The 17179-nt window shown below is 36.5% G+C and overlaps 1 long non-coding RNA gene across 1 annotated transcript; it reads right to left on the bottom strand.

Annotated features, from left to right (window-relative positions):
- Positions 1-3277: 3277 nt before the first annotated feature.
- Positions 3278-4109, bottom strand: LOC126790031 (uncharacterized). The gene is made up of 3 exons (XR_007671650.1): positions 3974-4109; positions 3551-3697; positions 3278-3451 (listed from the first exon to the last, which is right to left on the bottom strand). It is a non-coding gene; the product is annotated as an uncharacterized LOC126790031 (long non-coding RNA).
- Positions 4110-17179: the final 13070 nt, after the last annotated feature.

Raw genomic sequence — 17179 nt, 5'->3', positions numbered from 1 at the left:
AGTCCATAACAACCTGTGAGTTTTTGAGCATATATGTACTTTCTTCATGAGATGTAATTTGAAATTTCGTGGTTGTTTATGAACCTCACTATTCTTTGCATATTCAATAACTATGTGTCATAGCTTTTAATGGACTCTAGAATTTACTAGAACTCACTTTTGTGATTGTTGAAACATTTAAGTCATAAAATGCTCTGATTTTGAAAATGACTTATGGATCATTTCTAGGAATACCACCACTTTAGCCAAACAACCATGTATCCCTATATGTGCCATGTTTGGGACCCCTTAGTTGAACCACATTTGAGCCTACATTGAGCCTTTTATTCATCACCTATGTTATCTCCATGCTTAGTATAGTTACCTCTACCTTGTCCTATAGATTTGGCAGAATTCTTATTGAGATGATGTTGTGATGATACATGAAATAAGTGTGGGGTGGAAGACATTTGAAAAAAAAAATCAATAAGCTTTTAAGCAAGCATTGCCAAAAAAAAAATGATGAACTCGGCAAGAAAAGAAAAAAATGTTATGTTGTCTTTCATTTGTGATTTGGAGTTGAGTTGTAATTGAAGGTCTAAAAAATTTTACTTGACCTTTGTCCATGTTCACTTTGTGGTTAGAATGATGATTGTGCCCAACTTGTTATATTCGGCCCCTGATGGTGTGTGGTGTCATAAGGATGATGTTTACTCTGCTAAGTCTATAGGATTACCTTTGTGATTCCTTGATATTCCATGCCTTTAGCTACGCCTAAACATTTACCTTATCTAATGATCCTAATGATTCTTAAAATGAGCAAATCTTGATTTGTGGAGATGATCACAAGAGTTGAGCATATGGTTTTGGTCCATTGGTGCACTTAGTTGTTAAATGAGGTTTTCCTATGTTATTCACAAAGTGCTTTCATTTGTTGAAATATGCAAGTTATTTGATGCCTTAATATCCTTTCTCTTGCATATACTTATGTGTGAATGATAACCATGAATCTGAGTGAAAAGAAGAGAGTATGCCTTGTGAGGAGGATTGGATTGACTAAACATGTTAAATGCTTATTGTCTCGTATCTGACTTATTCATACTATGAAGCATGTTTATGAAACTTGGAATTTATGTGCTTACATTCAAATGCTTAAACTTGAAAACTATGTGTTTTGAGATTCTGAGACAATCATTTAGGGGCAATAGTATATCATTTAGTTTTATTTTGCTAAGGGACTAGCAAAAGCCAAGTGTGGGGTAGTTGATAGGAGCACTTTGTGCAAACGTTTTTAACATGTTTTTACCTCAATTTGTACTTTGCTTAGCCCTTATTGTTGTACTATTGAGTCATTGAGTCGTAGTAAGAGTCTTGAGCGGTATTGGATGCATTTTTGTGCTTACATGAGTTAAAACGCATAATTGGTTTAGAGTCCTAGTTTGACTAGGAATCCTTGTTAGGTTTTGAAACTAATTATCTCTTACTTATGATTTTATTTTTTTATTTTCAGATTGGATTGAAGAGATAATTAAAGAAAAAAAGATGGAGCCAAGTCATGCAACAATTAAATAGAAGATGATCATTAAAGGCATAAAACATGGCATGTTTTAGAGAATAAAACATGACATGTTTTAGGGATTAAAGCATGACATGTTTTAGGGAATAAAACTTTCCATGTTTTATGGATTAAAGCATGGCATGTTTTAGGGAATAAAACTTTCCATGTTTTAGGGATTAAAGCATGGCATGTTTATAGGAAGAAAGAAGCAATTTCAAACCCTCCATCTTTCCTCTATATATACATGGCTTCACCTCTCAAATAAGATCACTTCTCATTAGCATTCAAGAGCCAAAACTCTACCAAAACACCACCATAAACTTCCCTCACAAATTAGCCAAGCCGTCCACCCCAAAACCATCGTCATCTCCACCGAGTTTCACCATTGAAGACACACCTCCAAGGTTCCTACAACGTGTGATTCTCGCAACTCATCTCCATGGCTTCGTATATTTGTGTTAATCTACAATTCTTTGTCTATGAAGATTGTAAGTTGTTGTTTATGTGGAAATATTGGTTTTGTATTTGTTTTAAAATTTTCAGATTGTATTTGATATTTTTTTGAGACTATGCCGAATCTATGTTCTTATAATTAATGAGTTTGTATTTCTATTGTTGTGTTCTAATCATCTTTCTCATACTTTTAGATAATTTTCAGATATGTGCATATGAATTTAGTGGTTGGATGCAATCCCTAAGATTGTGTTTGAGTGCTAGATTCATCAACCATATTGACACAAATCGAATCATGCCCTAAGTAGGTTCGGTTTGTGTTGATTAAAAGTGGTAAAAATTCTGAAAATTTGCATGTGAAACCATGGTGGGTGACGCCACACATGAAACATGTCTCCAACAAAGATTTGGTGCTTAAATGTAATCTTGTTTGATTTCTACTCTAAGTGTTATTGAATTCGATTACATGCAAATTTAGATTAGGCCCTAAGTCAATCTAAATGTTAATTGAAATCTTGCATGATTAGATGATCCCCTAAGGCTCTAATTGTATTGGTGTCTAAAAAGTATGTAATTGGTCGAATTAGAATGCATGATAGGTTCGAACTTGTAATTATGTGGTGTAATGGTGAATTTAGTTTAAGTTTGTTAAAGAGAAGTCGATCATGTAAATAGTAATTTAGGTTTTATTTTAGTAGTTAATAATCAATCTCAAACCCCTCATTATTTGTTAACACTAAAAGTTTAGAGTTCCCTTCAATTCCCCGGAAAGAACGATCCCTGCCTATTCTATACTAACGATGATGTTTTACAGGGTTTATTATAGACGTTTTAATAAAACGCTCTATCATTGATTTGACTATTCGTTAAGCGAAGACAATTGTGGGATGTCAAGTTGAAATCTGTGTTCACCTTGAACACAAGACAGGTATCATCGAAATCACTTTCAAAATTTTGAGATGCAAGACTAATTAACTTCAACATTTGAGCTATGCAGTTCTCCTCCAAAGCATGTCTCCTACATCATGCACACAGACGTCATTTGTACAAAACATGAATCCCAACACGTTCCACATACGTAGTTTGGAATACTAACTGACCTACTCAGGACACCACCTGGAAATAAATAAGAATAACCACATTAATATGCTTCACTAAATAGTTACCATTCTGGTATCCTTGAGGACAGGGTTTTGCCAGTTTTCAATCTCCTCTTCCCATCGCTTATAATCTGTTAATTACAAAAAAAAAAAAAACACCAAGTATTTGTTATTCTTGCAATACACATCGTCATGTCAAGAGGTTAGATTCTTGAATCATAATGATTCTAAATCTGATCGTGCTAAAACAAGTCGTAGTAGATTATTGAACTTGTCAAAACCAGAGACACATACTTGTTAGTGCATTATGCACCAAGTCTTGAGCGCCTTTTCAGATGTCCCACATAATTTTGTGTACCTCCTGGAACACACTTGCAAGCTTCAATGACCAAACATCTACTCGTTTTTTTTTAGATTGATCAAATTATGATAATTAAAAAAAGATTTGCCAGAAATTCACCTTGGATATGAGTTTCCCTTCAAAAACTTCACTTTCTGGGATGACCAGGATAGACCAAAAGCAACAGTGCACTTCCCGTGGGGTTCTACCAAAGCAGTAGCTGGAACTGCAGCAGTGTCTCTCCAGGTGAGGAAGACATGCATGGTCCTGCATTGAAATTCTCACAGTCAAATTGTCCATCCTTGTGAGATAAAGGCACCAAGTTAAAAGCAGTAGTTTCGTTTATAACAATGAGGGGTTGTGCATTCAAGCCGAGTAGAGTTCCTTTTGATATCTAAGTTATTCAACCAGACCATCATATTGACTAAATGTTCTACATAAGGCATACAACTATATATTCAGAGCAAAACAAGGCAAACACCCTTGAGAAACCAAAGATACTCCAGGTACATCACCAATAAAGAAAACCGCTGAGAATAGTACCTGCACCATTTTGTCCCACATTCCTTTCGCCATAACACTACTTCCTTCAAATAAACCAAAACACGGCAAAACGCTGAAAATTACATTTTGTATTTCACATGCAGCTATTGCAAAAGTAACAGGTGAACTCCCTTCCTGGAATTGGACATAGTTCGTAGAGACAGTTAAAATCTACAGTCAGTGTCGCCAGATTCAAGATTACGACTTTAGAAAAATTTACAAAAACTAAGCCGGTGATATTACTGTCTCAATTATTTCCATTCTACAGCCAAAACGTAATGGACAATCTTAAGTTCTTAACAGAATCAACAAGTCAAGCATATACATTACAGAACAAACAAAGTACATGATTAAGGTTCAGAATAATAAATTTCAAATTGACCAGACACTGCAGGGACCCCAAATACTAACTTTAACATAAGAATCTCACCTATTGGCCATGACAAGACATTGGAAAGTGACTGATACAAGTACTAAGAAGAACAAGCAAAATTTTACTGTGAAAAGAGAAAAAGAAGATTCTTAAATCAATATGGTGACTTTTGGTTTGACATACCGGCTCCTTTGGGAACTCAATTGCTGGAAAGAACAATAGATTCTCATCACAAATATATGGAGCTCATGTAAGCAATCATCGCAAACTGGCTAGATGTGCAAAAGCATTCAGCTTCTCTTGCCGTTAGTTTGCTCATGTACGCAGCACATGCCCATTAAAAAAAATAATAGAAATCACTTCTCTCTTTTTGGTTTTAACCACATAAATCTGTCTTTTTGTTCTTGTTTTTCTTCTTCTTATTCTTCTTCGCTTTCTTCGCTTTGCAGTACTCATTGCAGAGATTCACCTCATGTTTAGATCTCAAATTCTCATCTCCTTCTCTCCTTCCTACTCCGCTTTCTGCCACTCCCCGCCGATCCACGTGTCGCACCTCCCTCTATTTTGACGCCCTCCCTCCTCGTTCTCTAGTGCCACTAGTCGAAGATCCGGCATTGAAGAGGAGGAAATCTTCTGGACCGCACAATTCGACGTCGCAAAAACTAATCGAAGAGGAGGCAAGTGTTCTACAAGAAGGTGGTGTACGACGGCGGCAAGCCACTCATGGGTTGGGCCGGGCCGAGCCCGGTCTGTTGACGAGCCCTAAGTTTACCCACATATACTTATGTGATTTTCATTTTTTTTCTATAAAATATAAACACCAACGGTTTTATTGTTATAGTTAGAGATAAAATAGCTTTTTACCTGTGCATATGCACACATGCAACTCCCCATTTTTTACCTTTTGTATCATTCTTGCTGGCATGGGTATTTTTGGCAAATCTACTTTTTGGTGAAGTTGTTGACACTAAACGAGGGCTTCTAGTTATAGTAGTGGAGATAAAAAAAGGAGCTTCTATTCATACCTCCAAAAATGGTATTTGGACCTCTTTGATAATTAGACCTCCAAGTTACTTTGACATACAACTAAAATACTATTTATGTAATACCCGAGATTTTTAATTTCGTTTAATCGAAAAATTAGGATTAACTAATCGACATTAGTCAATAACGTAGTTTAATACGTCGATATTAAACTACACGTTGCCATGAGCATCGGGCTCAAATGTACTTTCTTATGTTTTAAAAATGTTTTCACTCAAGTTGTTTTTACGCGAATTAACTACGACCATCGATCTGACAACGTCGAAGTTCAACTGTTGGATCCAAATTTAAAATTCTAGGCTTTAGAAAAGGCCATTCCTTCTTTTATGTTTGTGGGCCGAGCCCAAACCTTATGTAATAACCCGAATTTTCAATATTATTTCTTTTAATTTCTCGAAAATTAAGAGAATGGTAATTTGATTAAATTCACATTTTACGCCTTTTACTTTATCATTGTTCCAAGTATAAATTGGTTTCGAGAGTCAAATGTGTGTTATTTGATTAAGTTCATTTGACCCAAGAGTTGACTTTTAATCCGTCACTCTTTTCAGAAAACTTCATTCGTGAAAGTTGTAGAGTTCGTCAATACGAGTTTGTAGACACGCAACACGCTCTAATCGGATGTCGTATGTGAAAGTTGTTAGCAACAAAATTTAGTTTCTAATTTTAGAATGAGTATAAAAGGAAGGAGAGAAGATTAGAAATTAAGAAAATCATTTTTTTTCCAAAATCAGCTCGGTTACTATTCACCCGAGCTCGAGTACTGTTTACGTGATTTTTCCCTCTTGGTTGATAGATCTTTCTGTGGCCATATCTCCATTGTCTGGCGATGGAAATGAGTGAGACCGGTGGCGTTGAAACCGTCTCTTCGTCCCCTACCGATGTGGGTTAGTGTTTATGAGAGATTCGAGATGTTTGAAGCGCAGAAATGAAGAAACAATGCGGATATCCCGTTTGAAGAAGTGAGTAGAACTTCCTCTTCCGGTAACCAATCAAGGTGATTCTTCTTGTGTTTTAAAGCTTATAGGATGTTTATCAACCATCTAAAACAATTTTATCTATTTCGAAACACACAAGGAGAATCGACGATTTCTTTTTCTAGTGTCTATGAATAGTGCCAATTTTATGTGTTTCGTCGATTAGACTGTTTAGGCTTCGATTCAGACTTTGGTGTCAACTAGAAAGTTGTTGGAAATGTTGTTTAGATTGTGGTGGTAAATTTTGGTGATCATTAGAAGTCACCAGAACAATGACAGTGGCGGCGTGTGGCGGTGTGTTAGATCATGTTTCGGTCTAATGATTTACTCCATTGTGATGTGCTCGTCGATACGAGCGTTTACATAGGTCATTTACATGTGTTAGGTTAATTATTGAGTAAGTTAATTGTTGTTAAAGGTTTGGTGATTCTTAGTTGAATTTGTTGTTGGTTGTTTACTAAGTGAGACTTGTGTCACTTAGGTACTTGGAGTTCATTGAACCAAGTGAGTGAATCTCACTTGAGGTTGCAAGTTGCTAGCGGGAGAGAAAATGTGAGTAAATCTCACGTTAAGCTAGTTACTCATGGCTGTAACTAGGCGTATTTAGTATGCGTTGATTATTTGTATGTTGTGAGATTGGTATATCTTTATATGTATATAGTGATATATATATATATATACACCCTAAAGTGATAATGAGATCGTGTATATAATTCCATTATTTATATGTTGTTATATTTTATTTATCACTTTGAGATATTGTGCGACTTTTGTTGGATTATATTGATTGTGGAGGATGAGACCGAGAGGGAATAAAATGTACCTCTCGGTAAATTGGAGGTTTGTGGAGGATAATTTTATACTTGAAGTATATGTGTGTTTTACTTGGCCGGAATGGAAAAAATGTACCTTCAGGTATTATTGATGTTTGAATGCAGTGGTGTGAGTAGTATTGATGTTGTGCTTGTGTGGTTTCGTCAAGTGGCATGTGGTGAGTGTCAAATTATTTTTCCTTTAGTGGCGGCCTTGATGGTAAAATGTTTGTGCGTGTGTGTGTCTCTCATAGTGGCGGCCCAAGGTTGGATGTTTTGACATTGTGTTAGTGTTGATGTACCTGTTAGCAGGTTTCTTGATCCACCAACCTTAAAATATAATTGTTTTGAAAATACATGGACTTGATCATCAACGGTCAATAGGTAAGTAAAAATGAAATTTTAGTAAAATGGTTTGAAAGATTATTGGATAGGAGTGCCATGTTAAATGTGAGTTATTTTATATTATTTGTTATTTGTAGTAGTGCATCTGTTGACATAGTCTCAGGGCCATTAACTTACTAAATCTTGATAAATATGTTTTGCTTTCAAAATATATGGACTTGATCGACTACGGTCCATGGGTAAGTAAAACATAATTTTATTGTTATGGTTTTTAAAAGGGTTAATGATTAAGAACTATGTTAAATGATTATGATGTATGATTCTTATTTCTTAGATTTATCTGTTTGATAAGTGACTTCCTGAACTACGCTATTCTGCATGAATCACTTATTGTTCTTATGTGCAGTGTAATCTCCTGAACTAAGTTATTATGTAGGGATTACACTTTTCTTATCTTATATCTTGTGACGTGAATTCACGAACTACGCTTTCATGCAGGATTCACTACTTGTTTTCTTGTATATTCCTTCTGGTGTGAGTGAGTGTTGTGGGTTGGCTTGGTGTGTGTGAGTCTTGTGATGACTATTCTAGGGAGTGACTTTGGGTTGCCGTAACCTCGGAATAGTTTTGTACGTGTTGCTTGAGTGTTGTCTATACTAGGGAGTGGCTTCGGGTTGCCGTAACCTCAGGAGTAGAGTTTTGTGTGGAAGTGGTTGTCGTAGTTGTGGAGTGCTATTATATATATATATATATTGTACATGTTGTTTGTGGTGTGCATATATATCATGCGTGAATTAATATATATTGTACATGTTGTTGTAGTGTGCATATATATCATGCATTGATTGATATATATTGTATGTGATGGTTTCGGTCTCTCCGGTGTGGGGTATGAGATCGTTGATCACTCCTATGTGGCGAAAGGGATCATTAGACACTTAATTCCTCCTATGTGGCGAAAGGGATTATTAGGCAGTTAATCCCTCATATGTGGCGAAGGGGATCACTAGGCCTAAGTGTGTTGAGGGTAATGACGTTGTGCATTACACATATTTGTGTGATTAGGGAGTAAGGTAATATGTTACCTTTTACTTATATGTTGTATTTTATTGCATGTATAAGTGATTTTTGAACTATGTTATTATGCAGGAATCACTTATCTCTTTCTGTGTTTTGCTTCTTGTTATACGTGAATTCCTGAACTATATTTTCCTGCAGGATTCACTAATTGTTTTCTTATTTAGTGGTGTGTTGGACTTGAGTAAGAGGCAGAGAGTGTTGTAGAATGCGTGTTGGGCGTGGTGTTATTGTTGTTGAGATGATAATGTTAAGTCGAGAACTTAATTTGATTGAGATGTGTTGTTTTATCTATTGACGTTGTTGCATGTTATTGTTGTTGTTTATCTATTGAGTAGTTATATTCAGTTTACTCATACCAGCTGTAAAGCTGATCGGGTTTGCGTTTGCAATCCCGGTATACCAATCAATGGTTCAGGAAGTAGTATCGCAGGTTGTACGTAGTTTCAGGTTGTAAGTCGAGCGCTGTCAGCATCGTGCTGCTTGATTCAGTTCTTTAGCTTTGGTGAGTCTCAAGTGAATCCTACAACTAAAATTTATACTTCAATTAGAAACAATGCGTTTGGATTGAAGTTGTAACTGAGTTTGTTATTTAAACTCATGATCGATATTCAACAGATGTCTTATAATTTCAATTACATTGAGATTATTGTAGAATGTTAACATTTTAAATTTTAAAATTTTACTGTTCAGAATTTAGAGTCACTACACCTTAGGCCCAATTCCCATCTCTTTTTATTTCTCAAATCCACTTCTCCTCTCTTGATTGATCAGTGTTAGGAGCACAATTATGGGCTTCTCAATTCCTATTGTGTTGTGGATAACCCGAGTTAAAGATGTTGGCAATCGACTTGTATTGGAGTCAATTTGGGTGCTTTGTGTTCTGTTCTTGGATCACCACATAGTTTATTGGCTTTAATATCAATTGCATCATTTCCTATCTTCCATTTTACAGACGATTTTGTAGATTCTTTTTTAAATTTGTTGAATGCTAAATAAGCTAGAAGTAATGGTAAGCATCTCCAACAAGATAATAAAAATATTTGTCAAATTTGAAATTTAACTGTTGACAAGGCATTCTCATTTTTGACAAAACTCCACTCCAACCAAAACGTCAAATTTGAACATATTTTATTTATTTATTTAGATTTTAATTCGAAAAAGAGCAGAAATACTCAATGCAATTCTATACCATTAATAACCAACCATATCATATATAATCTCAAGCACAAACTCTTAAACCTAACAAGCCCAACAAAACCACAATTCAAGAGTTTGTTGGGCTTGTTAGGTTTAAGATCACAACCTCAATTCCAAAATCCACAACTCACAAGTCACAACTCAAAGATCAAACCTTTACAACAATCATGTTCCCAAAACTCAACTCCCAATTCAAAATCTAGCATGCAAGCTCCAGGCATTAACTCAAATTCAACTAAAAAACAAAACAAAACATAAAGTCCAAAAACGAAAAAAAAAAACAACCTCAGTTTGATTGAAGCGGAATGAAGGGCCTCCGTTACTTGGAGGCCTACCCATGATAGCTCTCCCTCTCTGCTCTCAGCGACTACATCGAGGTGAAGAAGAAGAGGAGAGTGGTTATGGGTTTGGGTTTCTCCAAAGGGAATATTTTTATGTTAGTGAGAGACAGAAAATGACAAAATTGAATCCGGAGAAGTTGAAATAAGACAAAGAATCAATAAATAGATTGGCAGAAATTCATAGAGAAAGGGGACGGATTTTGATATTTTGGTGTTAGGAATGAGTTCATCTAGACCGAAAAAGGTTTTTGAAATTAAACAATGTAGAATTTGGGAGGAGGATGACCCTTGATAACTCTTTTGTAACTTCTTTTGTTGTCCCCACTGTGGTCATGTTCTTCTTCCTGAACGACAGAGGTATTTGTGAGTCAAGAACCGTACAAGACTTGGAGTTAGAAAGACCCGCTCTTCTTTCTACTTGGGTTCATTAGAGACTTGAAATGAGGTAATAATCGAGTTTGTGTAGAGATAGAAATTGAAATTTTATATGCAGATGTTCTTGCCAATTGTTTGAAATTTGGAATTGTTTGGAATTTAGAACGAAGAAAATAGAGAAAACACAAGGAAGAAAAAGAAACAATGATAAACAAATAAAAGACAGTTCACTTCGATAGTGTCGAATATGACAGTGTTGGGGAAGTAGTTAAATCCACATAGGATTTGATAGTTTGGTTGGAGTGGTTTTTTTTAGTCAATTGTTACCATTTTTCTTCCACGGTGGATTTTAGTTAGCTAATTCTTTACTTCCAGATCCTTCAACTTCTAGTCTTCCAATATTTTCCTCTATGCAACCTTCAAAACCTCCTTAGCAGCAGGTTCTACATTCCCAATTTTAATAAGGCTCTATTACGTACTCCTAGGATCTCAGGAAGTTCTCCATCAACATAGTTCGTGCTACTCTAAGTCAAGAATCATAAACTGGCTAGCTTTTCTTGCATATTTTAAGTAGAGTAGTGACACCAAATTTATTCTCTACCAACAACATATTTGGAAATCTGTTAAACTGGTATGAGAATCTTCTGCTGAGAAGTATTCACGCTCTGAGACAGAAAATTAATAATGATGGTGGTAACATACTATATATATTTACCTAGCAGCAGACTGTACGCACTTTTTTTTTTTATTAATCAAGGATTTCATTCAAGAAAAACATGAACACAAGGAGTTTGGGACCAGATTTTAACAACGGACTCATGCCACTATTAGGAATATGAAAGGGTTTTATTACAATTTGCTAGTCCTACAGTTCTATATAAGGCTACGATGTAATTGTTCTATTAACCAAGAAATAAACAATATAGTCCTACGACTTATTCAACGTTTTCTTTTCCATGCTTTCGTTTAGTTTTTTTTTGCATCTAGCTATGATAAATCATGAATCTTATCATGGTACCAAAGCCCATGGTATATGATATGGTATGTTGTGGCTTATGTGAGTCTAGCCCTTGCTTCCGTGTTCATCTTTTTCGGATTTCAAGAACCCTAGTCTCTTGTTATGAACCCAGACGCGGTTCCTCGTCACAAGTATGACCTCATATCGGATATTGGTTGTTGTTGCCCAGATCGGTCTCTGTGTGGCTCGGGTGCAGTTTGTTTATTCTTTTCATTCACGATCAATTTTTCTTGTTGTCATTGGTGCTCGTTTATCCGTCCTTCTCTCTCTCTCTCGCTCATCTTCCAGATCAATCGCGCTTCTATTTTGCGTCTGAAATTGGGGTTGGGTTTCATTGTTTTCGTCAACGTGCTAGGTGTGTGACGTTTTGGGGGGATGTATTGCTTCTTCTTTAATGTGGTAATCTCTAGTACTTGAATCATGGAATTAGAGCTGTGATGATGTCAATTTCAGTTTGATGATGTGATTCCCTTTGCTAGTTGTGTATATATTGAGATATTTCCAGTCTCATCTTTTTGTATTCTTGCCACATTAATTGCTAAGTGAAGAATGTTTTGGTAATGACATAAGATTGATTTATACTTTTTGTGTTTTCCTATCACCATGTTATTATGTTTTGGCTTATGTATATCAAAAATAGTGGAGTGCAATTAGAGGTAGTGGCCTTTGTGCAGTCTAATCAAAGGTAGTGGCCTCTGTGCAGTGCAATTAGAGGTAGTGGCATTTGTGTACTGTATTCGGAGGTGCTGGCCTCTATGTAGATGTGGATGGAGGTACGTAGTAGCATCTGTGTAGATGTAGATAGAGGTAGTAGCCTCTATGTGGATGCAAATTGAGGTAGTAACCTTTATTTGGCTGTAGATTGAGGTAGTAGCCTTTGCGTAGATGTTGATAGAGGTGGTGACCTCTTTATACAAATATTGTAGTGAGTCAAAATAAAAATGAGATGTGGATGGAGACATTTACTGCAGCTGCTATGGTGTTTATTCAATGTGGTGATATAGAAGTGTTGAAGACAAAAGTTGAAGGTCACATTATATGATGTTAGTAGTGTTATGTTGGAGGATTGTGATATTATAGCAACCTTGACACCAGTGTGGATTTTCTAATCTTGATATTGGTTATGAGTCACAATTACTATAGTGTTTCTCATGTCTTTGCATGCTGCTTCCGAACTCTTTCAACTCTTTCTTGGTATATTTGTCCTTAGTGCTTCATATACAGTTCTTGTTGTCCTTCCTATCCTCTGGACATTTGATTGACATGCAAATAAAAGCTGATTTATCCATGGACATAGATGCTCTAGTTTACCCCTTCATTTGATTATTGTCATGAATTTCTCTTACATGTCTTGCCCTGCTTGATATGTATTAGATCATGTGGCGAATTATTGTATGGAAAATATGTGGCTACCAACGGGGTTTAGAGACAAATATGCAAACCAATACAAATTGATTATTGTCTACAAGTTCAAGGTATGTTTACATTCGCATTGAAGCTTGGCTTGCTACTGCTAGTGACTTGGCCACTGATATTGAATATATTGAGAATTGTTAAAGAAGTAGAACTAGTTTTGATGCATGTGGGTTTTATATATGCTGGTCATCTTCTGCTAATTGTCATTATGTTTCTCTATTTCTAATGCCGTCAAGGGTTGAAGATGTGCTCGTATTGTTATAGGAATGTTGGGTTTTGATTTTGGGATTCTATCTGTGTTTTCTTCTTAGTTATTAACTTTAGTTGTTCATTGTACAACCATTATGCTTGATACCCCAAGCATATGGTTGAGGGGGAGTTTTAGGAATATGAAAGGGTTTTATTGTAATTTGTTAGTTATACAGTCATATTTGGGGCTGCGATGTAATTGTTCTATTAACCAAGAAATACACAATGTAGTCCTACGACTTATTCAACATTTTCCTTTCCCCTGTTTTCGTTTAGTTTTCTGTATCTAGCTACAATAAATCATGAATCTTATCAGCCACTAGATATTTGAACGGAGATCTGCATGGACACAATCTAAAAGCCATAAAGGACCAGATTGAAAACAAACAAGGGGAAAGGAGAGTAGCAAAGACTCACGAGCTAGGAAATGAGCTACCAAGCTGCATTCCCTACGTACAAACAAAAGAGAACAAGAATGAAAAAAAGCCAACAAATGCCAAATTTCATCAAGCAAATGACCTTCAGCACTATGATCTTCACCAAAAGCAGACTGTACTTGATGAACTAAACTGGGAAATGCATCAATATGATAATCTGATATAGTCATGATGCTACTCAGTTTATTGCGAGTATCCTAGTTTTTATTTTGCTCTATAACTCTCTAAATATGTTGTTGTTTATGAGCTAACCCGCATATATATGTGAGTATAACATAATATCTTATAGGTCTTTATGGGTGTCACTACGAGTCAATTCGCTTTGAACTGCTACCACTGATAATTTAATACATGTATATATCACAGATGAGAGCTTAATCATGTACACATGTAAGTTTCGATCATGAATATCTGATCTCAGTTTGTTGCGCCACCTTCTAATAACATATGTTTTTTTTTAAAGAGGAAACTGAATTATAACTTGAAACTCATGGGCAACCAGAGTTATAACATCAAATAACAAAGCTCTACAAGCCTCCTTAGGATCTTCCTCAATCCAACAAGCCGACAAGGAATGACCTAGAGCAGCTAGAGCATCAGTAACAAAGTTAGCTTCCCTAAAAACATGTCGAAAACTAATGCATATATATTGGGCAGCTAGGGCTTTAATATCCCTAATAATCACAAGGAGCCTCCAGGGAGTCACCTTAACTGCATCAATGACCATCTTCGCGTCGCCTTCAACATCCACCGAGAGAAAGCCACGTTCCAGAATTACTTTCAAACTGTTCCTCAGCGCCATAACTTCAGTAATAGGAACCGAGGTGCGTCCAAAAGAAGCAGCAGCTGCATAGATTGGTTGACCGTCTTCACCCCTCAAAATGAATCCTCCAGCAACTGAATCATTTCTAACTGAACTATCAAAGTTTATCTTTACTCTGTTTCTAGGAGGATTTTCCATTTCATAATGGCTGAGGATGGTTGAGAAATGACCCCCCCCAGAAATGGAGTTTTCAGTCACAACTACAGCGAGGAAATTTGCTACACTCAAACTAACAACATTAGCATTAGGTCTGGTCCCTCTGAAAACCAAATCATTTCTTGCTTTCCAAAGGAACCAAGCAACTGTTAGAACCTTTGCAAACATGTCCTGATCATAATTTTGGACAAGGAACAGGTTCTCCAGAACCTTAATCAAACCATTAGACCAGTTAACATCCTGGTTGATACTAGCCAAGTTCCAAACCTGTTGAGCAAAACTACACTCACCAAAGAGGTGGTTAGCAGATTCATTATCTTCATTACACATGAGACATGAATTATCATCGAGTAAACCAAATCTTGAGAGTCTATCTCTAGTCTTAAGGCGACCCCTGATCAAAAGCCAACTAAACAACTTAATTTTTGGTTGGACATCAAACTTCCACAATTTATTCAGAAGCTTTATATTCTGATGCTTGTTAAGATTATCATGTTGGATCCAAATAGCAGATTTAATGAAGTACTTGCCATTAACAGCAAGTCCCCAAATGACTTCATCCTCTTGCTCACACAATTCTAATAACATATGTTACATATCTAATGGTATTGATCCTTTGATATCTTCTTTAAAATAGAATATAACAGAAAATTCTAGTATACATCAATGTATGATATACATTTCACATATGACGGTCGATATTGTTTTGTGAATGAGGTTAGAAAAATAATATTTGTTGTTACCGTTGGATGTGGGATGTATAACATATATTGATGTATAGTAGATTAACCCGAATATAACATCCAAATTACACATATTTTGGAAATGAAAAAGAAACAATATAAATAAATTTAGGCATAAATGCCGATTTGCAACCCAAACTTGGCTGAAATTGTCAATTTGCACCCCGAACTTGCATTTGAGTCAATTTACCTCCTAAACTTGGTAAAAATTGCCGATTTACACCCTGAACTTGTATTTGAGTCAATTTACCTCCTAAACTTGGTAAAAATTGCCGATTTGCACCCCATCCGTTAAATTTAACTTTTTCTATCCAATTTTGCGTCACATGTCATGCATTTAAGGGGTAGTATTATCATTCTATATTATTCATATTGAATAATGAAATAAAATAATAAAATTACTTAAGATGAATACTTGCTACAATGTTTGTTTTTTCGAAACATGTTATTGATTTATATATTTATTATTTTATGTGATATGGTATGTTAATATAAATAAATAAATTGTAAAAACCCGATTTTTCAGAACGATGTTTGGATTGTTTAATTTTCTATTAAGTTGTGAAATTCATTAAAATGAAATGTGGATTGCTTGCAAAAATTACGAAACTCGAACGGAAATGTTTATTTAGAAAAACGTTACGTTTCCGCAACGTATATATATCGACTTTTACTCCGTCGATCGTTTGTGAAAACTTTCTTCACGAAAGTCGTAGAGCTCGTCGATACGATTGCGTGGACATGTGACATGTTCGAATCGGACATCGGAGGTGAAAGTTATTAACGTCGGAAGTTAGTTTCCGATTTTGGAAACGAGTATAAAAAGGGCATTTTTGTGATTAGGGTTTCCATTTCAGGAAACCCCTTCTCTCTCCTCTTTCCGCCTCCCTCCCCCTTCTCTCTCCCCGATTCACTCTCTCCCTCCCTCAAAAAAATCCATCTCCGGCGATCTCTCTCACCGCTCGTCCGTGTCGCACACCGCCGACCTAGGAAGCTTCGCGCGACCCTCCGCAGCCGACCCCGAGCTCGACACGCTGTCTCACGCAGCGCCGGAGCTCCACCAGCTATCCCAAGATTCGGCAGAAACCGTCTCCTTCCTAGGCGCATCTCCGGCGACTCACCGGTGGTTCTAGAGCTTCGTCGAGGTAAGGGTTTTACTTGATTGATGGATTGGTGTGGTTGTTTGTCATTTTGGTGAGGTTTTGATGGTGGATTGGAAGAGGAGAAGCGGAGGAGGAGGGGGGACAGATATCGTCGCCTTAGGCGGCGCGTGAAGGGCAGTGGAGTGGTCTAGGGGCGGCGTGAGGCCGTGGAGGAGAAGAGGGGAGGAAGGAGAAGGGTTTTGGGGCGGCGGTGGCGTGATACGCGTCGTGGTTGGTGTCGGCGCGTGTGCCCCACGCGCTGTCACAGTGAGTGGCGCGTGAGCGCCACGCGCGGCCTGCCGGAGGTGGCGCGTGTACCCCACGCACCGCCGCGTGAATAGTGTTTCCGAATGGTAATTTTGTAATTTATTTTTACGTACAGTAAATGTAAGAAAGTGATTTACGTACAGTAAATATAAATTTTATTTATATACGGTAAATGTAAATTAATTTTAGTAAATAAAAAGTAATTTTAGAAGAGTAATTCAGTAATTATTATTTACTGAGACCGTTTGTACATTTGAATAGTATTTATACGTACAGAAATACGTAAACAGTATGTACTCGTACATAAATACGTATTGGATGTGTATTTGTACAGTAATACATGAAGAGTAAATACGTGAATAGTACTCAGTGAACAGTAAATTCGTAAAACTGAAAATTACTGAACAGTAA

This window comes from Argentina anserina, chromosome 4 (assembly GCF_933775445.1).
Source record: "Argentina anserina chromosome 4, drPotAnse1.1, whole genome shotgun sequence".
Taxonomy (NCBI): Eukaryota; Viridiplantae; Streptophyta; class Magnoliopsida; order Rosales; family Rosaceae; genus Argentina; species Argentina anserina.
Note: the sequence above shows the minus strand (reverse complement) of the source record. Positions and strands in the feature narration are given on the sequence as shown.